This window comes from Mytilus edulis, chromosome 8 (genome assembly GCF_963676685.1).
Source record: "Mytilus edulis chromosome 8, xbMytEdul2.2, whole genome shotgun sequence".
Lineage (NCBI taxonomy): Eukaryota > Metazoa > Mollusca > Bivalvia > Mytilida > Mytilidae > Mytilus > Mytilus edulis.
Genome location: NC_092351.1, coordinates 68,051,500 through 68,069,587, shown reverse-complemented (window position 1 = coordinate 68,069,587; position 18,088 = coordinate 68,051,500). Strand labels below are relative to the sequence as shown.

General features: G+C 32.2%; 1 long non-coding RNA gene across 2 annotated transcripts in view; it reads right to left on the bottom strand.

Moving 5' to 3' along the window:
- Nucleotides 1–17,829, bottom strand: part of LOC139486847 (uncharacterized) — a 49,289-nt gene extending 31,460 nt beyond the window's left edge. The window contains exons 1-2 of one of the 2 annotated variants that reach the window (XR_011655650.1): nucleotides 17,750–17,829; nucleotides 12,678–12,739 (exon numbers count right to left, since the gene is read on the bottom strand). This is a non-coding gene — a long non-coding RNA (uncharacterized lncRNA). Of the gene's footprint in view, nucleotides 1–12,677; nucleotides 12,740–15,568; nucleotides 16,442–17,749 lie in introns of those variants that run through there. The other variant, XR_011655652.1, reaches the window with a different exon arrangement.
- Between the last annotated feature and the right edge of the window lie 259 nt (nucleotides 17,830–18,088).

The following is an 18,088-nucleotide window of genomic DNA, read 5'->3' as shown; positions in this document are numbered from 1 at the left end:
AAATCGTCAATGTTTGTCTGGAATATGACTGATCAAAAAGTACATCTCAATCTATACATTTTTTTAACAAGTAACCGAACTGGAATTTTTTGTATAAAGCTAAGATATCTGGAATTAAGTTCTAAATAGGCACTGGCTACGGTTACATGGAAATGTAACAATAATAAAAATATTATTGTTACATTGGAGACTAAATGCCGGAATGCATGGTTGGGTAAGGACCTGTTTAATTACGAATGTAACAATAATTATCGAGGCTACAGTTACATTGCGTTATTGTTACATGAAAAAAAGCAATGTACGATGGGACTAGTAATATGTACTAAATAATAAAAGTTGAGGACATCATGGACATTGATTACATTCATTTATAACATACAATTTATTTACTGTAATTTTTTATTTACAATGACAATTTCTACAAATCCAGTAAGTTGTTTTTAAAGTCCGACACATTTTTGATGAACGAAATTACGTCCTCCTCGGATACGTGTACATACAGAATTTCTTAGTATTTAAGTTACAGTTAGCAAACTTTGCTTTTGATTATCAATTTGCGTCAAGTAACTTAGTTATAAAGCTGTATGAAATGTATGTATTGATATTGTTTCAGTTACGTTTAAAACGTATCCCAAGTTTTATTTTTTTCACCATAAACAAAATTGGTCCAAAGTATAATGACAGTAATAAGAGTAGGTGTGCAGTTAAATACTTAAAAAAGTAAAACCATTGAACTATATTTTTCGCCTTTGACAGTCACACTCCCGTAATCTTGAGTAGTATCTTTAAGAACATCAAAACCATTAATACGTAGTAAAACTATTCAAGTTGTACACCATTTGTTGAATAATAATATTTTATTATTTATCAGTATTAAATTACAAGTATTGTTTAGTACATATGAAAGAATGAAGCAATACAACTATAGAAGATTTAAGTTTAATCAATCTAGCGTACATTGCTGTTTTTCATGTAACAATAACGTAATGTAACCGTAGCCTAAGTAATTATTGTTACATTTGTAATTCATCGGTTCCTCACCCAACTTTGCATTCCGGCAATTAGTCTCCAATGTAACAATAATATTTTTATTATTGTTACATTTCCATGTAACCGTAGCCAGTGCCTTCTAAATATCGTTTTTCTATGGTGCACCTTGAAGAACATCTTCTGGTCCTAACTATTATTTCTAATGCACAATTCTGATGGTCAAAACCTTCAGACTACCATTTTTCAACAACCTTCATTGTATATGGATCTATATGTAAGTATACAAGGTATACCAGACGCTTCTTAATAAATAAATCAGTTGGCCCGAGAACAAAGTTCTTTCGTAGTGCATTTCTTTTAGACAATAAATTCAAATTAAAAAAATTGCACCTGCTCTTTCTCAAAAAGATTTTTACAGTGTAGTTTACTACCAGTGAGACAAATAATATCAAAGTTATATAAACTTCTACCAGCTATAACTCAAAAAATTAACAATTTTGTGTTAAGGGGGTGTAAAATTCAGTTTGACAGCTTCAGACGTGATAAAATTTGATTTTTGAACTGGACCAAATCACTACTTAACATAAAGATTCAGCACCCAATTTTTTTAACATGTAAATACATCCCCCTCCTTAATATTTCATGCATTTAATATCAAGAAATAAATTGGGAAAGTGTATCAAATAAAACATGCAAGTTATACACTGTTTACACTAGGGACTATACACAACGAAAACAAAAGGACAATAACTGTGTCTTTGGACCAGTTGGTTGTGTACTGATTGATACCTCATTCTGGGAGAACAAGATTTATCTCAGTACTAGTTGCAATTAGTTTTGAACACATTACCAGTAATTGCAAATACTCTTAATTCAATACTCTATTGTCTTATTTCTAGTTTGCTGGGTATTTTTGTGTTTGTCTCGACCTATATTTTGAGTTAATCTAATTGCAACTGATTTGTGCAGGTAGTTTTTATATTGCACTGTTACACTACTGTTTCAGTTTCGCGGAGGGTTGAGCGCTCACAAACATGCTGTTGTGCTGTTAAACCACTGTACTAGGTTAGGCGATGGTTGGGATCCGCGGCTTACATGCTTATTCCCACCAAATTATGTATGTAAAACACTATATGCTTGTCCCAAGTCAGGGGCCTGTAAGTCAGTGGTTATTGTTTGTTGCTGTGTAACTTACTTGTTTTTCGTTCATTATTTTGTACATTAATTAGGCTGTTAGTTTTCTTCTAGTGATTTCGGGGCCTTTTATAGCTGAGTATGTGAAATGTTGTCTCTTACACACATTCCCCATGTCCTTTCTCAATTTTATTATGTTTATTGTTGAAGAGCATATGGTGATATATGGCTGTTAATTTCTGCATCATTTAGTCTCTCGTGAGAAAGTGTCTCATTAGCAATCATACCACATCTTCATTTTAATATCAACCCCTGCCATATTCTTTATGAACCTGTCCCAAGTCAGGAGCCTGCAGTTTAGTGGTTGTCGTTGGTTCATGTCTCAAGTCATTTTACAAAGAGCTGAGGTGTAGTGGTTAGTGCATCGAACTACTAACACATAGGTTCCTGGTTCGATTCCCGTCTGGGATGAAAATTTCAGGGACTTAATTTTCGGCTCTCCCTTGACACCATTTGCGAGTATGGTCTTGAGGAAACGATGATAGTCCGTCGGACGGGGAAGATAAATGGCTGACCCGTGTTAAGAGAGAGCCATATCTCTTGCACGTTAAATACACCCTTGTAGATTTTGAAAAAGAGTAGACTAATGCCGCTACAAGGCAGCACTCGCACCCGCAAAGTAGAAAGAGATTAATATAAGTTGCAAAAACTTGTTTCCCAATCCACTATAAATAAATATGTTTAAACTAAACTCATTTTAGATATTTTTTAAATTGATTTGTTATGTTTAATTAAACTGTTAGTTTATTCGTTTAAATAGTTTCACACTTTTCATGGACTTTTATAAACGGCTTAACAGTATCAGATTTTGTCATTATTGAAGGCCTTACGGTTGCCTGTAATTGCTTACATCCACTTCATATTTGAACTCCGGTGGATAGTTGCCATATAATCAATATTCACACATCTCTTCGTTTTTATATTTTATATATATATATTCTTCTTTTAGTGTGTATTGCAAGCTTTGGTATTAATTGTGCACCATTCACGGACAGTAAGAAGCATGATATAAGTGTCCAAGCAAATAGCAATGTAGCACAAGACACTCTAAGTCATATTGTAAAGCGAGATGTCGAAGATGAAGTTGAATTATTTAGAAAGAAAATGAACGTTGATTCATCCGAGGTTTTTTTTTTTTTACAAATCAAGCAGTAGTACATGTATCACATACTCCGCACAAAAATATCCAGCCCCGGAATAAACCAAAGTATCATCAAAATCAAAACCGTTATTCTAAACAAACAACAAATGCGAATCAAAATAACTATAATTTGAGATTACGAAGAAATCCTGAACCACATAGAAGACAACAAAATTTTGTAAATGATAATGGTACTACATACATAGGACAAAACGTACAGAACCATTTTTTAGGACAACGCAGGATGAACGACAAAGGGGGAGGGACAACAGACCGCAGTATACGGAACCAAATTCAATCATCAGTCAACACGAATTACGAGGAGACATTCCCGAAAGAAATAGCCTAACAAACACGGAAAAAATTCACCCTAGAATCATAAACTTGTCGCATAGAAAATTACAATTAAGGGAAATAAATCTTTTAAAAAGAGGATTAAAATTTACACCAACACCTAATGAGGATAAAACACAACTTGGAGCCGACATTGATGAATTTGGCAGAAGATTGAGGATAAATTATATTTTTTGTAAGGATAATGAAGAAAACGAAGAAGAAGAAAATAAACCACTGGTAAGAAATAAATCAGACTGGATTCCAAGACCAACAAAAGATAAAGATTTAGAAGAAACTATTAAAACATTAAAAACAAATTCACTTACAAGCAGTAACAAGAGGCTCTCAAGAGCCTGAATCGCTCACCTGAATTTTTTTGGTTTAATCTCTCATCAATGATTATTTTGGCTTTTCAATTTATTTAAATGTTCTTTGAATCGTCCTATTTTCTTCAAAAGCAAAAAAAAATCATTTTCTCCTATGTTCTATTTTAGCCATAGGAGCTATGTTTCTTGACATACAAGGAAATGAAATATAAAATTTATACTAGATACTCTGAAACTCTGAAACTCATTTAGCCTAAGTTTGGCTGAAATTGATACAGCAGTTTCATAAGAGAAGATTTTTTAAAGTAAGTCAACATGATGAACAAATTGTGAAAAAAATCTTTAAAGGGCAATAACTCCTAAAGAGGTCAATTGACAATTTTGGTCAATTGACTTATTTGTAGATCTTACTTTGCTGATCATATTTGCTGTTTACAGTTTATTTTTATCTATAATAATATTCAAGATAATGACCAAAAACTGCAAAATTTCCTTAAAATTACCAATTAAGTGGCAGCAACCCAACAATTGGATGTTTGATTCGTCTGAAAATTTCAGGGCTGATAGATATTGACCTAATGAACATTTTTACTCCATGTCAGATTTGCTCTTAATGCTTTCGTTTTTGAGATATTAGCCAAAAACTGCATTTGACCCCTATGTTCTATTTTAAGTAACGGCTGCCATGTTTTTTGACGGATCAAAAATCAAAGCACACACTTTGTGCAGGATAATCTAAGGAACAACCATGCTAAGTTTTAACCAAATCCATTCAGTAGTTTCAGAGGAGAAGATTTTTTAAAGTTAGCCAATATGATGAACAAATTGTGAAAAATTGGCATTAAAGGACAATAACCCCTTAAGGGGTCAATTGACAATTTTGGTCATATTAACTTATTTGTAGATCTTACTTTGCTGATCTTTTTTGCTGTTTACAGTTTATCTTTATCTATAATAATATTCAAGATAATGACCAAAAACTGCAAAATTTCCTTAAAATTACCAATTAAGTGGCAGCAACCCAACAATGGTTTGTTTGATTCATCTGAAAATTTCAGGGCTGATAGATCTTGACCTAATGAACATTTTTACTCCATGTCAGATTTGCTCTAAATGCTTTCGTTTTTGAGATATAAGCCAAAAACTGCATTTGACCCCTATGTTCTATTTTAAGTAACGGCGGCCATGTTTTTTGACGGATCAAAAATCAAAGCACACACTTTGTGCAGGATAATCTAAGGAACAATCATGCTAAGTTTTAACCAAATCCATTCAGTAGTTTCAGAGGAGAAGATTTTTTAAAGTTAGCAAATATGATGAACAAATTGTGAAAAATTGTCATTAAAGGACAATAACCCCTTAAGGGGTCAATTGACAATTTTGGTCATATTAACTTATTTTTAGATCTTACTTTGCTGATATTTTTTGCTGTTTACAGTTTATCTTTATCTATAATAATATTCAAGATAATGACCAAAAACTGCAAAATTTCCTTAAAATTACCAATTAAGTGGCAGCAACCCAACAATGGTTTGTTTGATTCATCTGAAAATTTCAGGGCTGATAGATCTTGACCTAATGAACATTTTTACCCCATGTCAGATTTGCTCTAAATGCTTTCGTTTTTGAGATATAGGCCAAAAACTGCATTTGACCTCTATGTTCTATTTTAAGTAACGGCGGCCATGTTTTTTGACGGATCAAAAATCGAAGCGCACATTTTGTGCAGGATATACTAAGGAACAATCATGTTAAGTTTCATTCAAATCCATACAGTAGTTTCAGAGGAGAAGATGTTTGAAAAATTGTTAACGACGACAGACGACGACGACGACGACGACGACGACGACGGACGCCAAGTGATGAGAAAAGCTCACATGGCCTTTTAGGCCAGGTGAGCTAAAAATGTCAAGGACAATTTAACCCGAGAGGAGAAAACAGCTTTACAAAATTTAAAATCAGATAAATCAATAATAATAAAAGAAGCGGATAAAGGTAATGCAGTTGTAATCATGGACCGTGAGTATTACAGAGATAGTATTTTAAATATATTACAAGATGAAATGTCTTATGAGGTGACAGATAAAAAATTGGACCGACAAACAAGTACAATGATTAAGAAATTACTAAAGAAACATGAAACAGAATTGTTTAAAGAAGAGATAGATTACATTTCAAATTCTAAATTTTCAGAAAGCTATTTCTATGGTTTACCAAAAATTCACAAAAGTGAGGAAATTTCAAATGCGATATCAGAACAAAACAGTGAATACATCGAACTTTTAACACCAAATGATTTAAAATTTCGACCAATTGTGGGTGGACCCAATAGTGTTACACAGAATTTAAGCCATTTTATAGACATTGTGCTTAAACCTTTATGTCGTGAAGTTCCAAGTTTAATACGAGACGATTTGGAATTTTTAAATCATCTACCAAAAACTGTAAACCCGAATTCAGAACTCATTACTTTTGATATTGTCAGCTTATACACAAATATCCCTCATGACTTAGGAATTACAGCCGTAAAATATTGGTTAGAAAATACGGAAAACATCATTGAAAACAGATTAACAAAAGAATTTATCCTTGCATCTTTGAAACTTATACTAGAAAGAAATATTTTTTACTTTAACGGAACATACTATCATCAGAAAAAAGGAACAGCTATGGGTACTAAAATGGCGCCTTCATATGCCACTTTGGTACTTGGATATTTGGAACAATTATTATACGAAAAAATGAGTCACAAGTACGGAAATGAATTTGCCATTTACATACGTCAAAACTGGAAACGATTTCTTGACGACTGTTTTATAATTTGGAATTCGGATATATCTGTCTCAGATTTTCATTCTGATTTAAATTCTTTAAATCCATATATTCATTTCACTATTAACAGAAATGTCAGGGAAATGGCGTTTTTGGATATTTTGGTTATTATAACGGAAGACAATGAAATTGTCACAGATATCTTCTCTAAAGACACTGATACACATATGTATTTAAATTTTTACTCAAACCATCCAAAACATGTTAAATTAAATATACCTTTTAATCTAGCGTCAAGAATAATCACTATTACAAGTACAGACATATTACGCAATAAAAGACTGGAAGAATTAAAAGCGTATTTAAAGAAGCAACACTACCCGGAACAAGTAATAAATTACGGAATTCAAAAGGCACTGACAAAAGGACCAATTGTTACAGAATCACGGCGATCCGAAACTACCGAGGAATCATCGAACAATTTAAACAAAATTATTCCGTTTGTCACAACTTATAATCCGCGAGATTATGACATTTTTAGTTTCATGCGACAAATTGAAACAAATTTACACAAAAGTGAAAGAATGGACAAGGTCTTACAGAAAAAGAAGATTATCAACAGCAAAAGACAGTCGAAAAGTCTGAAACGATATTTAACATCTTCAAAATTTGACTTTAATGAAACTGTGCCAATTGTAAAAAAATGTACCGATAAACGATGTATGACTTGTCCAAATTTAATAGAAAAAAGTTCAATTTATTTCAAAAATGGAAAGCATTTTACTGTGAGGCAAAATATGTCTTGTAAAAGTTCAAACGTCATCTATTCTCTCATATGTTCAAATTGTGAGGAATTCTATGTTGGAGAGACAAAAAATGAACTGCGGACTAGAATGACTTTACATAGACAGCAAACCAACCATGAAGATTTAACACTCATCAGGGCAAACGACCATTTCCATCGTTGTTCTAATGGACGATTTAAAATATTTCCATTGTATATGGTCAATCGTCAAAATGATTTTCTCAGGAGGAAGAAGGAAGAATTATTCATAAACATTCTCAACCCGGGATTAAATGATAAATGATATTCTAATTTTAACGTAACATTTTAAAGTCTTAAAATGACATTAGTAGTCTCCCTTGTATTTGTTAACGTCATACTATTGTTAACGTCAATCAATTGTTTTATTTATATACAAGTCACATTACCTGAAGATCTGCGGAAGCAGTGAAAGTACTAGTAAAAAAGTGATGCAATGAAACCGTTATTATCTTTTAATAATTTTCTTATATATATATATATATATATATATACAACTCGTCTAAACATCAACCCAACAATGTTAGATCTGTAAATTTGCTTTCGCAAATTTTTGGTTCTTCCCTATATATATCTGACGTTTAATCTCGTGTTTCCTGAATATGCATGGAATATGTGTCACTGTGTGTTTAAAAAATAGCATCAATTTAAAGTTGTGTTAAATAAGAGAAAACCATCTGATATTTAATAACTTCGGTTGGGGTGGGGACAGGAGTATTTCGTATATGAATACGGTTGCCTGCTAAGAGTTGAAAAATAGGCATGTTTAGCGACATATTAAAATGATCAATAATGCCCTCTTTCCTTCTTCATTCCTCATCTAATGATTTAAACTGACCACTAGCCAAATCATGAGTGTCATTCAGTGGTTCTCTAAAAGAAGACATTTGTGTGTATTTCCCATAGGGTCCTATGTTCAACTAAGTCCCCCACTGGCGGCCATCTTGGATGATGGATCGGCTACAAAGTAACAACTCTTGGTCAGCACCTCATAAGGAACGTTCATGCAATGTTTGGTTTCATTCCATTCAGTGGTTCTCTAGAAAAAGTTCCAAAATGTAAAAAGTTAACTATGACGGACGACGACGATAGACGCCAAGTGATGAGAAAAGCTTACTCTGCAAGTAAATTTCAATTGAGAATATGGATACAACTTCTCATTTCTTTCATTTTTAGTTTGTCCTTCTTTTGTTTTATAGTCATTTAGAAACTGACATGACTAATTGAAGTTTATTAAAATACAATAAAAGAATAGAGTTGCAAGGGGCATAACTCTTTTTTCAAAAGTTGAACAGACACAAATATATAATTTGCCCTAGATATTACATGTCTATTCGTCAGTGTTTTACCAATTCAAATATAAAAAAAACTAAAAAGAGCAATTTATTATATAAAATGCCATTTCTCTTTGATTAAAATGTGAATGCAGATTTTGGCATTAATATACATGTATTTAAACAGATATATAAATTTTTCTTCATCAGACAAATTTAAAACATGTCTTATATCCTCATATAATGGACAATATTAAAGCATATATGTTTCTCAACCTATGAAAATAAAAATCTTTTGCAGTTAAACAAATTTATAACTAGTCAAGATGGCTTATTCTCATTTTGCCTTAGCTGTCCAAATAATTATATAAAATTAATCCCAGCTTGCCTTAGTACAAATTTTCATAAGAATTAACTAAGGTGAAATGGGAGCTTCTGTAAACATTGTAATTAAGTTATGTGTTGTTTGTATTGCAATTATTTGATATTTGTTATTTCTACCATGAATTTTTTTTTTATTTTTGGTGTCCCACTTTTTAAATAATTCTTTTTTATAGTTGCTGTTCTTTTTCTGATTTTTTTTTTAATCATGTGTTATATTTTGTAAATGAATTCTTATTAGACATGACAAATTGTATATGTACATGTATATGTCATATTTTAATGAATAAATAAAGACAAATATCATACTACTATCATAACAAATATTTTATTTCTGAATCAGCACTGAATTCAAAGCACAATTTTAAATTCGCATTCTTATAGTAATAGAGAAAATGTACATGTTATAGATAATAGCATGAGAAAAAAGCAATTATACATATAACATAAGAATTATTTCCATATAGTTCATATTGTGAAAAACAAGGCACTGATGTACACATTTGAATGTTGAATGTTCATTTAGTTTCCAAGTTCGAGGATGTAAGATGTTGCATCACCATACTGAATATAATCAGTTGTACCATTGTGTAGGGTGTCCTCCAAAGTGGTGAATCTTTCTGATATTTCTCTATACTTCTTAAAATTTGCTTTTCCCCTCATTTTGCCACCTGCTCGTTAGCAGCTTGCTCTTTCTTGGAGACATTGATAATTTCAAATATGTTTAGATGTGTGGTTTTGACTCTTTTTGAGCTTGTTATGCAAGACCTCTAACAGTTCGACGCACATTTTTGGGGAGTTGTAGCTTAAGGTATCGCTCAGTTTTAACGTTTGTTTTGTATAAACGGTATGTCCTTAATTTATTTCTGTTTACATTGTTCGAATCGTCAAATAACGCTTGTTTGAATTCATCGTTATCAACCACATCAAAGCGTTCCTTTATTGTTCGCATAACAGTTTTTGTAGAAATTAATGCATCATTAAGAATAGCAGTGGCATCAACGGTTTCCGCAAAATGTTTCACTTTAACGTACCATCCTTTACGTCAATTTTTAGTCCACTCGGTAACCTTCGAGTTAAATGAGTATTATCAGATCGCAATATCCGACTTAATAATCGTATACATGCAGTTCTTTGTTTCGTAAAACACTAGGTCCAACCCATATCTCCTCGAATCGCAGTACTTGCAGTGTATCTTCCAACAGACATGAAAAATTTAGCTGCTTTGTTCTGAATAGAGTTTATTACTGAATGCACTTTTGTGCCCCATATTCCCGAACAATAAAATAACACTGGTTCAACCATAGTAGAATACAACTTGGAGTATACAGAGTGTGTCATTCCACCTACGCTTATAAATTTGCCATATAACGCACCGAGTGCTCTGCTCGCTGATTTTGAAAGTTCACGTACGGCTTTGTCGAACTTTAAGGTAGATTCATGGTATACCGCCATCTTGGATTGTACAATCACAGTACAAAATCGGTCTAGTTATTTGCCCAAATCAGCAAATTTGGAAACAGATTTGCAATTTATTTGTTAGACTGTTGATTTATATAAAGAAAACTTGCTAATTTATTGTATTATTCAAAATATTTTAACAAATATCAACCTTTTTGGCTTTTAAAATCATTTTTTTCAAATGAGCCATTTAAGGGGAGATAACTCTTTTAGCACAAAATTTATACTGGGCTAATAGGGAAATTTTTTATTTTTACTTGTGGCAAGAAAACAAGTTCGGTGACACCATGTTTTCTTTTTATTTTTTTAAAACATATTATAAAACCTATCTTCTCACAATTTATTTCAAAATTCTATCTCAGAAATTTTTTTTTATGCACTGTTATGTGTTTTTTCATGAACAAACTAACCAAATTTAGGCAATTTTCAACGACTCATAGCTTGAAAAATAGCACGGTGACCCATACTTTTTATTATATTTTTGAAAAAAGCATAGGAAAATCTTCATTTTGTTAAATTATAAGAAAATTCTGTCTCAAAAAACATTTACTTATGATCTACCTTAAATGTTCATCTAACCACATAATGGAAAGGATAATTGAATTATTAAGAATTTTCTAATTGCGTAAAATTTATACAATTGAAATTTATATTAAATTCAGCATAAAAGAAGCAACTTTCCTACTGACTCATGTTTTATTGTAGATAGATTTTTTTTCTGGTTTCACAACTTTTAAAACCATAAAAATGGTCACTTTTATTAAAAATAATAATTCAAGAGAAACAATTTCCTAATTAAATGTTGTTAAAATTGTTATAAAAACACAGGGGTTTAATTTGTTTATTTAACATTTTTTATCTAAATTCACATTTCGCCTTAGTTCAATTCCCATCTGGCCTTCCCATTATTGCATGTATGTACAGAATTATTGCATTATTCTTTATTATAATAATCTGAAACAGCATGGAAACAAGTGATAACCCTGGTGTGAGAATACTTTGACATTTATGTTTCATGACCTACCAAACAAGACTATCACAAGAGCAGGTTGATATTTCAACAAAATAGTCGTTATTTAGAATTAAAATTAAATGTCATAATAATTCTTTTTATTAGTACTTTTTCTGTACAGTCAGTGTATGTGATAATTAACATGTTTCTTGGTTTACATGACCATGCTTGGCAGAGATGCACAACTTGAAAGATCAATATTTAAGTACAGCTCTTCATAAGAATCAGGCCGAGTGCCATATACACGTGATTTATGAGGGTTTCAGATTTTATCTATAAATGGCCTAGAAGAAGAAGTAACCACATACTGCTCAAAAAATAAATTTGAGTGGGAAAATATGAGGGGTTGCCATGGTAACAGACACTCTTTTTTTGGTTGTTAAGAGTGATAAAATCTTTCAAAAATCAGCTAAATCACTACAATTCAGAGCCTGATCATTTTTCATTAATTATCATATGTAACATAGATACAACTTGGTTTAAGCGTCATTTTAGTTAAAATTGCATGTAAATCAAATTTGTAAATTTTTTAACATTTTTTGCCAAAAAATGCATATTTTCAACTTTTCTGAATTTGGGATTTTTGCGAAATTATCAAATTTTCTCGGGTGTTTTTCAGAAAACTGCAAATGTGTACAGCATAGTTAGCACTGTAGTTATGAAGTTTGGATACTACTTTACCAAATTAAATAGAATAAATAGTTGACACAGCATAGGTTTCTGACACAGAATGAATGTGGTCTAATGAACTTAAAATATTTTTTTTGCCTTTGAGCAATTCACTTTGCTGTTGAATATTAATCCTCTCAAAAAAATGTTTGAAGAAATTTTCTTTTTATTTATGAAATCTGAAATGAGAAAAATTTAACCCCCCCCCCCCCCCCATTTTTTTTTCACACCCCCCTTTCCCTTTTTCCAAAACTGATCTCAATTCAAAATATATATACATGTATATGAAAAGACATACCTCATCAACATGTTCAATACTGTTAATTCCAAGTAGTTTTTCTCTACACAGTATACAAATTGCTGTAATATAAAATAAAAATTAGAAAATAGATACACAATTGATCTCATTCTGTGTATCACTATCAAAACTATTTACTATTTCTACTTGTATGTACATAAAAACATGAATTCTAAAACCTATCTCAAGTAAACACAGGCAGAAACCCAGTTGATTTAGAACAAAAGAATCGAAACTCTTTGTTAGAGAGGGCGATAAATGCTTATTGTAATGATTACTATAGTAACAAAAATTTTAAAAGTTAATAGAAGCAAATAAAACAACAATTTTCTTCTCAATTACAAAGTGTTTTATTTTAAAAACACCATTTGCATAAGTTTTCAATTTATCTATTACATAGTATAATGCAGAACAATTATATATCAAGTCGACGACATGGGTATCTATCAAGTTGGATGTAGAAAATGCCATGCATAACCTCTGATTTAAAAAAAAAAAAATTACATGTACCATGGACGGAGAACATATCAATCTATTACAATGTATAAGTTCAGTAATTTTTTTTGTCTGCCCTTCCATTGTGTGAATCGAGAAAAAAATCAAAAAATGGGTAACAATTGCATCGAAAAGAGAAAATCAAGTGCACCTTTTTATATTACGGCGTGTTTGAGGTGTAATTTTGTCTTTAAAACGTACCAAGCAAGAGTATTTGATATACATGTATCATCTCGCTTCAGATTCTATCACTTTATATACATGTATCAAAGCTACAGGTTGACTTTATAACTGAACATAAAACAATCACATTACGAAAAGATAAAATATATGGGTCAAGTGAACTACCTATATAATGAATCACAAAAACAGAGTAGTTCGAATAGCTATTTTTTCTAATTTAAAAGTACTTGACGACAGTCTTTTAAGTTGGATGATGAAAATGCATATCTTCGAAAAAATATAGGTTTTTGTGTGTGATAACTAGGATTTATAATCCTCAACCACTGAAATTTTTAGTCTGCCCTTCCACAAAATATTTAATCAGATTTTTTAAAAATTTTCAAGAATTTTCAAAAATTCCACCTGACAACCGATCAAGACAATAAGTTTGAATCAATGCAGACAAGATCATTAACTGATGTTCAAATAGCTAGTAGATACATTTGTCTTTTAAACAACGATGCTGCAATAACATATTTAGTATGAAAATTATTATCAGGCACCATTGCCAGAAAATGCTGCTTCTTTGCCCCAACATGTTGTGGGTTCAATGCAGATATTGTTTATTATGTATGCAAATTAGTTTGTGGGCACTATTGCCTTTAAATTCTGACTTCCTTAAATTAGTGACTATTAAAAAAGGTAAAGTAATGTCTAACCAGGTACATACATGTATGTACGTATAGTGCTGAGTTTACCCGAGAAAAGGTTTGAACTCCTTTAATTAAAATCATGAATTTTTTTGTGCACTCAGGGTTATTATAATAACTATTTTTTTTAAAGAAAGTAAAGTTCTATCCTCAGAGGTTATTCCTATATGTAATGCACTTAATTTTTCCACATTAAAACTAGAGGCTCTAAAGAGCCTGTGTCGCTCACCTTGGTCTATGTGAATATTAAACAATGGACACAGATGGATTCATGACAAAATTGTGTTTTGGTAATGGTGATGTGTTTGTAGATCTTACTTTACTAAACATTCTTGCTGCTTACAATTATCTCTATCTCTAACAGTGCTGTGGTAATTGTTATTGAAAATCTTCAAATTTTAAGAAAATTGTTAAACATTGACTATGAAGGGCAATAACTCCTTAGGGGGTCAATTGACTATTTTGGTCATACTGACTTATTTTTAGTTCTTACTTTGCTGTACATTATTGCTGTTTACAGTTTATCTCTATCTATAATAATATTCAAGATAATAACAAAAAAACAGCAAAATTTCCTCAAAATTACCAATTCAGGGGCAGCAACCTAACAACCGATTATCCAATTCATCTGAAAATTCCAGGGCAGATAGATCCTGACCTGATTAACAATTTTACATCCTGTCAGATTTGCTCTTAATGCTTTGGTTTTTGAGTTATAAGCCAAAAACTGCATTTTACCCCCATGTTCTATTTTTAGCCATGGAGGCCATCTTGGTTTGTTGGCCGAGTTACCGGACAAATTTTTTTAACTAGATACCCCAATGATGATTATGGCCAAGTTTGGTTAAATTGGCCCAGTAGTTTCAGAGGAGAAGATTTTTCTAAAAGATTACTAAGATTTACGAAAAATGGTTAAAACTTGACTATAAAGGGCAATAACTCCTAAAGTGGTCAACTGACCATTTTGGTCATGTCGACTTATTTGTAGATCTTACTTTGCTGAACAATATTGCTGTTTACAGTTTATCTCTATCTATAATAATATTCAAGATAAAAACCAAAAACAGCAAAATTTCCTTAAAATTACCATTTCAGGGGCAGCAACCCAACAAAGGAATGTACGATTCATCTGAAAATTTCAGGGCAGATAGATCTTAACCTGATGAACAATATTATCCTCTGTCAGATTTGCTCTAAATGCTTTGGTTTTTGAGTTATAAGCCAAAAACTGCATTTTACCCCTATGTTCTATTTTTAGCCATGGCGGCCATCTTGGTTGGTTGGCCGGGTCACCGGACACATTTTTGAAACTAGATACCCCAATGATGATTGTGGCCAAGTTTGGTTAAATTTGGCCAAGTAGTTTCAGATTTTTGTAAAAGTTAACGACGACGGACGCAGGACGGCGACAGACGACGGACGCAAAGTGATGGGAAAAGCTCACTTGGCCCTTCGGGCCAGGTGAGCTAAAAAAGGAGAGTTAAAATGTGTAACTCATGAACTGTCAACATGCAACATCAATACCTTCAATAACAACAACATAATTTCCATGACGCCAACAGGAGACCCCTCACTTCAGTCAAAGGTGTTGTGTTTTGTCTGATTAGCAATCTAAATTTGTGATTATACATTTTTGTACTTCATTTTTTTTTCAAACAAATAGCACTTTCAAGCTAGCTGACTTTAGAGGGTAACAAAGACACAATTGACCGAACCTCTTTGTGCATGCTCAGTAAAATTTAGCGAGGGTTAAATTGAGAAAGGGAAGGGAAATGACAACTAATGTTTCAGAAGGGACCAATTCGCCCCATTACATGATAGTTCGTCCCTGGAGTAAATTACGATTTTTTGAAAATCCAGGTCTATCAGGATATGACAATTTCATTGATCAGAGATTGAACTTTTATATAATGCATTTACTTAATCATGTTAATCTACATTTACATACATGTTCAAGTCTTAATAATAATTGAACACCCCATTCTTCACTAAAATCATAAGCTCAAGCAACATATGGTGACATCATCAATGATCTGGATCTATTCTGGCATCATTCTAGTATATTTAGAATGAGAAATGAGAAAAGTATATGTTTGCTTTATGGCAACATTGCACCGCTTTTTGTCATGAATGGAAATAGCGCTGCAATGAAGCCAGAATGATGTCAGTACTGGCATCATTCAGCACTACTACGGCAGCAATGTTCTGACAACCTCATCAGGTTGCGGTTTATAAGCCACAAGAGTGCAGCATTCTTGCCGCAACAATTTTTATTTCATAAGGACTTGCATGAAATGATGTGATTATCATGTACAAAACCTTACAAATCTGGTAAAGGAAAGGAGACATGAAACAGCATTCATGTTATAATTTTTGTCTCTAAAAAACAAGATTAAAATAGGTTCATGTAATTTAATGTTTAATAGTTTAAAAAAGGGGGATTAAAGAAAAGGTTATTTTGTTGTTTCTTTGTTGCTTTTGTTTTTTTGTTTGTTTCATTATATATTTTTTATTATTTATTTATTTTTTTTGGGGGGGGGTGGTACCTGACAGGGTATCAGGTTCGTTCGCGCCCAATACACTTTCGCTTCCTACATGTTCGCACCTCGCACGTTCGCACCAAATTTTAAATAAAATTCCAGTTGGATAATTTGAAAATCAAGATTGTTGTTTTTAATTGATTTGATGAAAATACTGCATGTATTTAGCTTGGTATGAGTAAATACATTGAAGATTTTAAATGAAAAACACAAAAGATTTTATTAAACAGCTTATAGGCCCTTTAATTTGATCTGAAACAATGAAACAAAAAATCACAGCAATGCACTTACCAAAACATGATTAAAATTTATTCAACACAAAAAAATATGTTGTCATAGTCACTCTTTATTTTGAAACAATGAAATAAAAGTTAGCAATACACTTAACCAAAACAAGATTAAGATTTATTCAACACAAAAAAACATGTTGTCTCACTTTAATTTAGGACAATGACAACAAATATATTATACACTTGCCAAAACTTGATTACAAAGTTATTAATCACAAAACCAATAAAAGATGGGCGTAACGTGTAGGGTGCGACGTCATAATTATTTGGACTACCTCAGCTGCCACTTTATGTAATGCTAAAATTGAAAGAAAAAAATCGTTTTCTACTTGTCGCCAAAAAAATAGAATGGTTGCTGCCTTAGCCATACATGCATGTATATAAAAATATAAAAGTGTAGGCTAACATCACTGTGACAAAACTTATTCATTTCCCATTATGCTTGAATATAAAAACTACATGGTCACACACTAGATGCAGTCGAGCATGGGAAATACCTGGGAGTCACCATAAACCATGACCTACAGTGGAAGACACATATCAACCAGACGGTAGGCAAAGCATCAAGGACACTAGGCTTTCTGAGAAGGAACCTAGGACGGTGTAAACCAGAAGTCAAGCTAACGCCTACATCATCATGGTCAGACCAACCCTGGAATACGCCTCCACTGTATGGGACCCTTACCAACATAACCTTGAAAAAGACCTAGAACAAGTACAGAGAAGGGCAGCTAGGAAGAACAAAAATCGTAAAATAACCCAGCTTGTTGTCTTCATTCTTCTTCTTCTTTAAGTAAATCCCTCCAACGTTGGAGCACACACAGCTAGCTGTGTTCCCTTAACCGATTAGTTTTTAAAAATGTTAACATATTTACAAGTTATTCCAAATTATAATGAAATCCTCCACCAGAACGTTGCACATGCACAATTTATTTACATTTTCCCTCCTGTTTTTAATGTATTTCTTAACAAGAGAACTCCGCAAAGGGAGGTAATTTGCTTGATCAACACCTGATTCCTGATAAAAATTAGTGTTTCCCGGCCGTTATTGAAATTCTTAATATTTATATATTCCGAAGGCATACTGAATGTTTTACGGAGGGACCAACCTAGATAAAAATAGGCTCTAACCCCCCCCCCCCCCTTTTGTTGCACTTTTTACCCTATTTTAGCTAAATATATTTTTTTAAAGGAAGTTTACTGTCGAACACCAT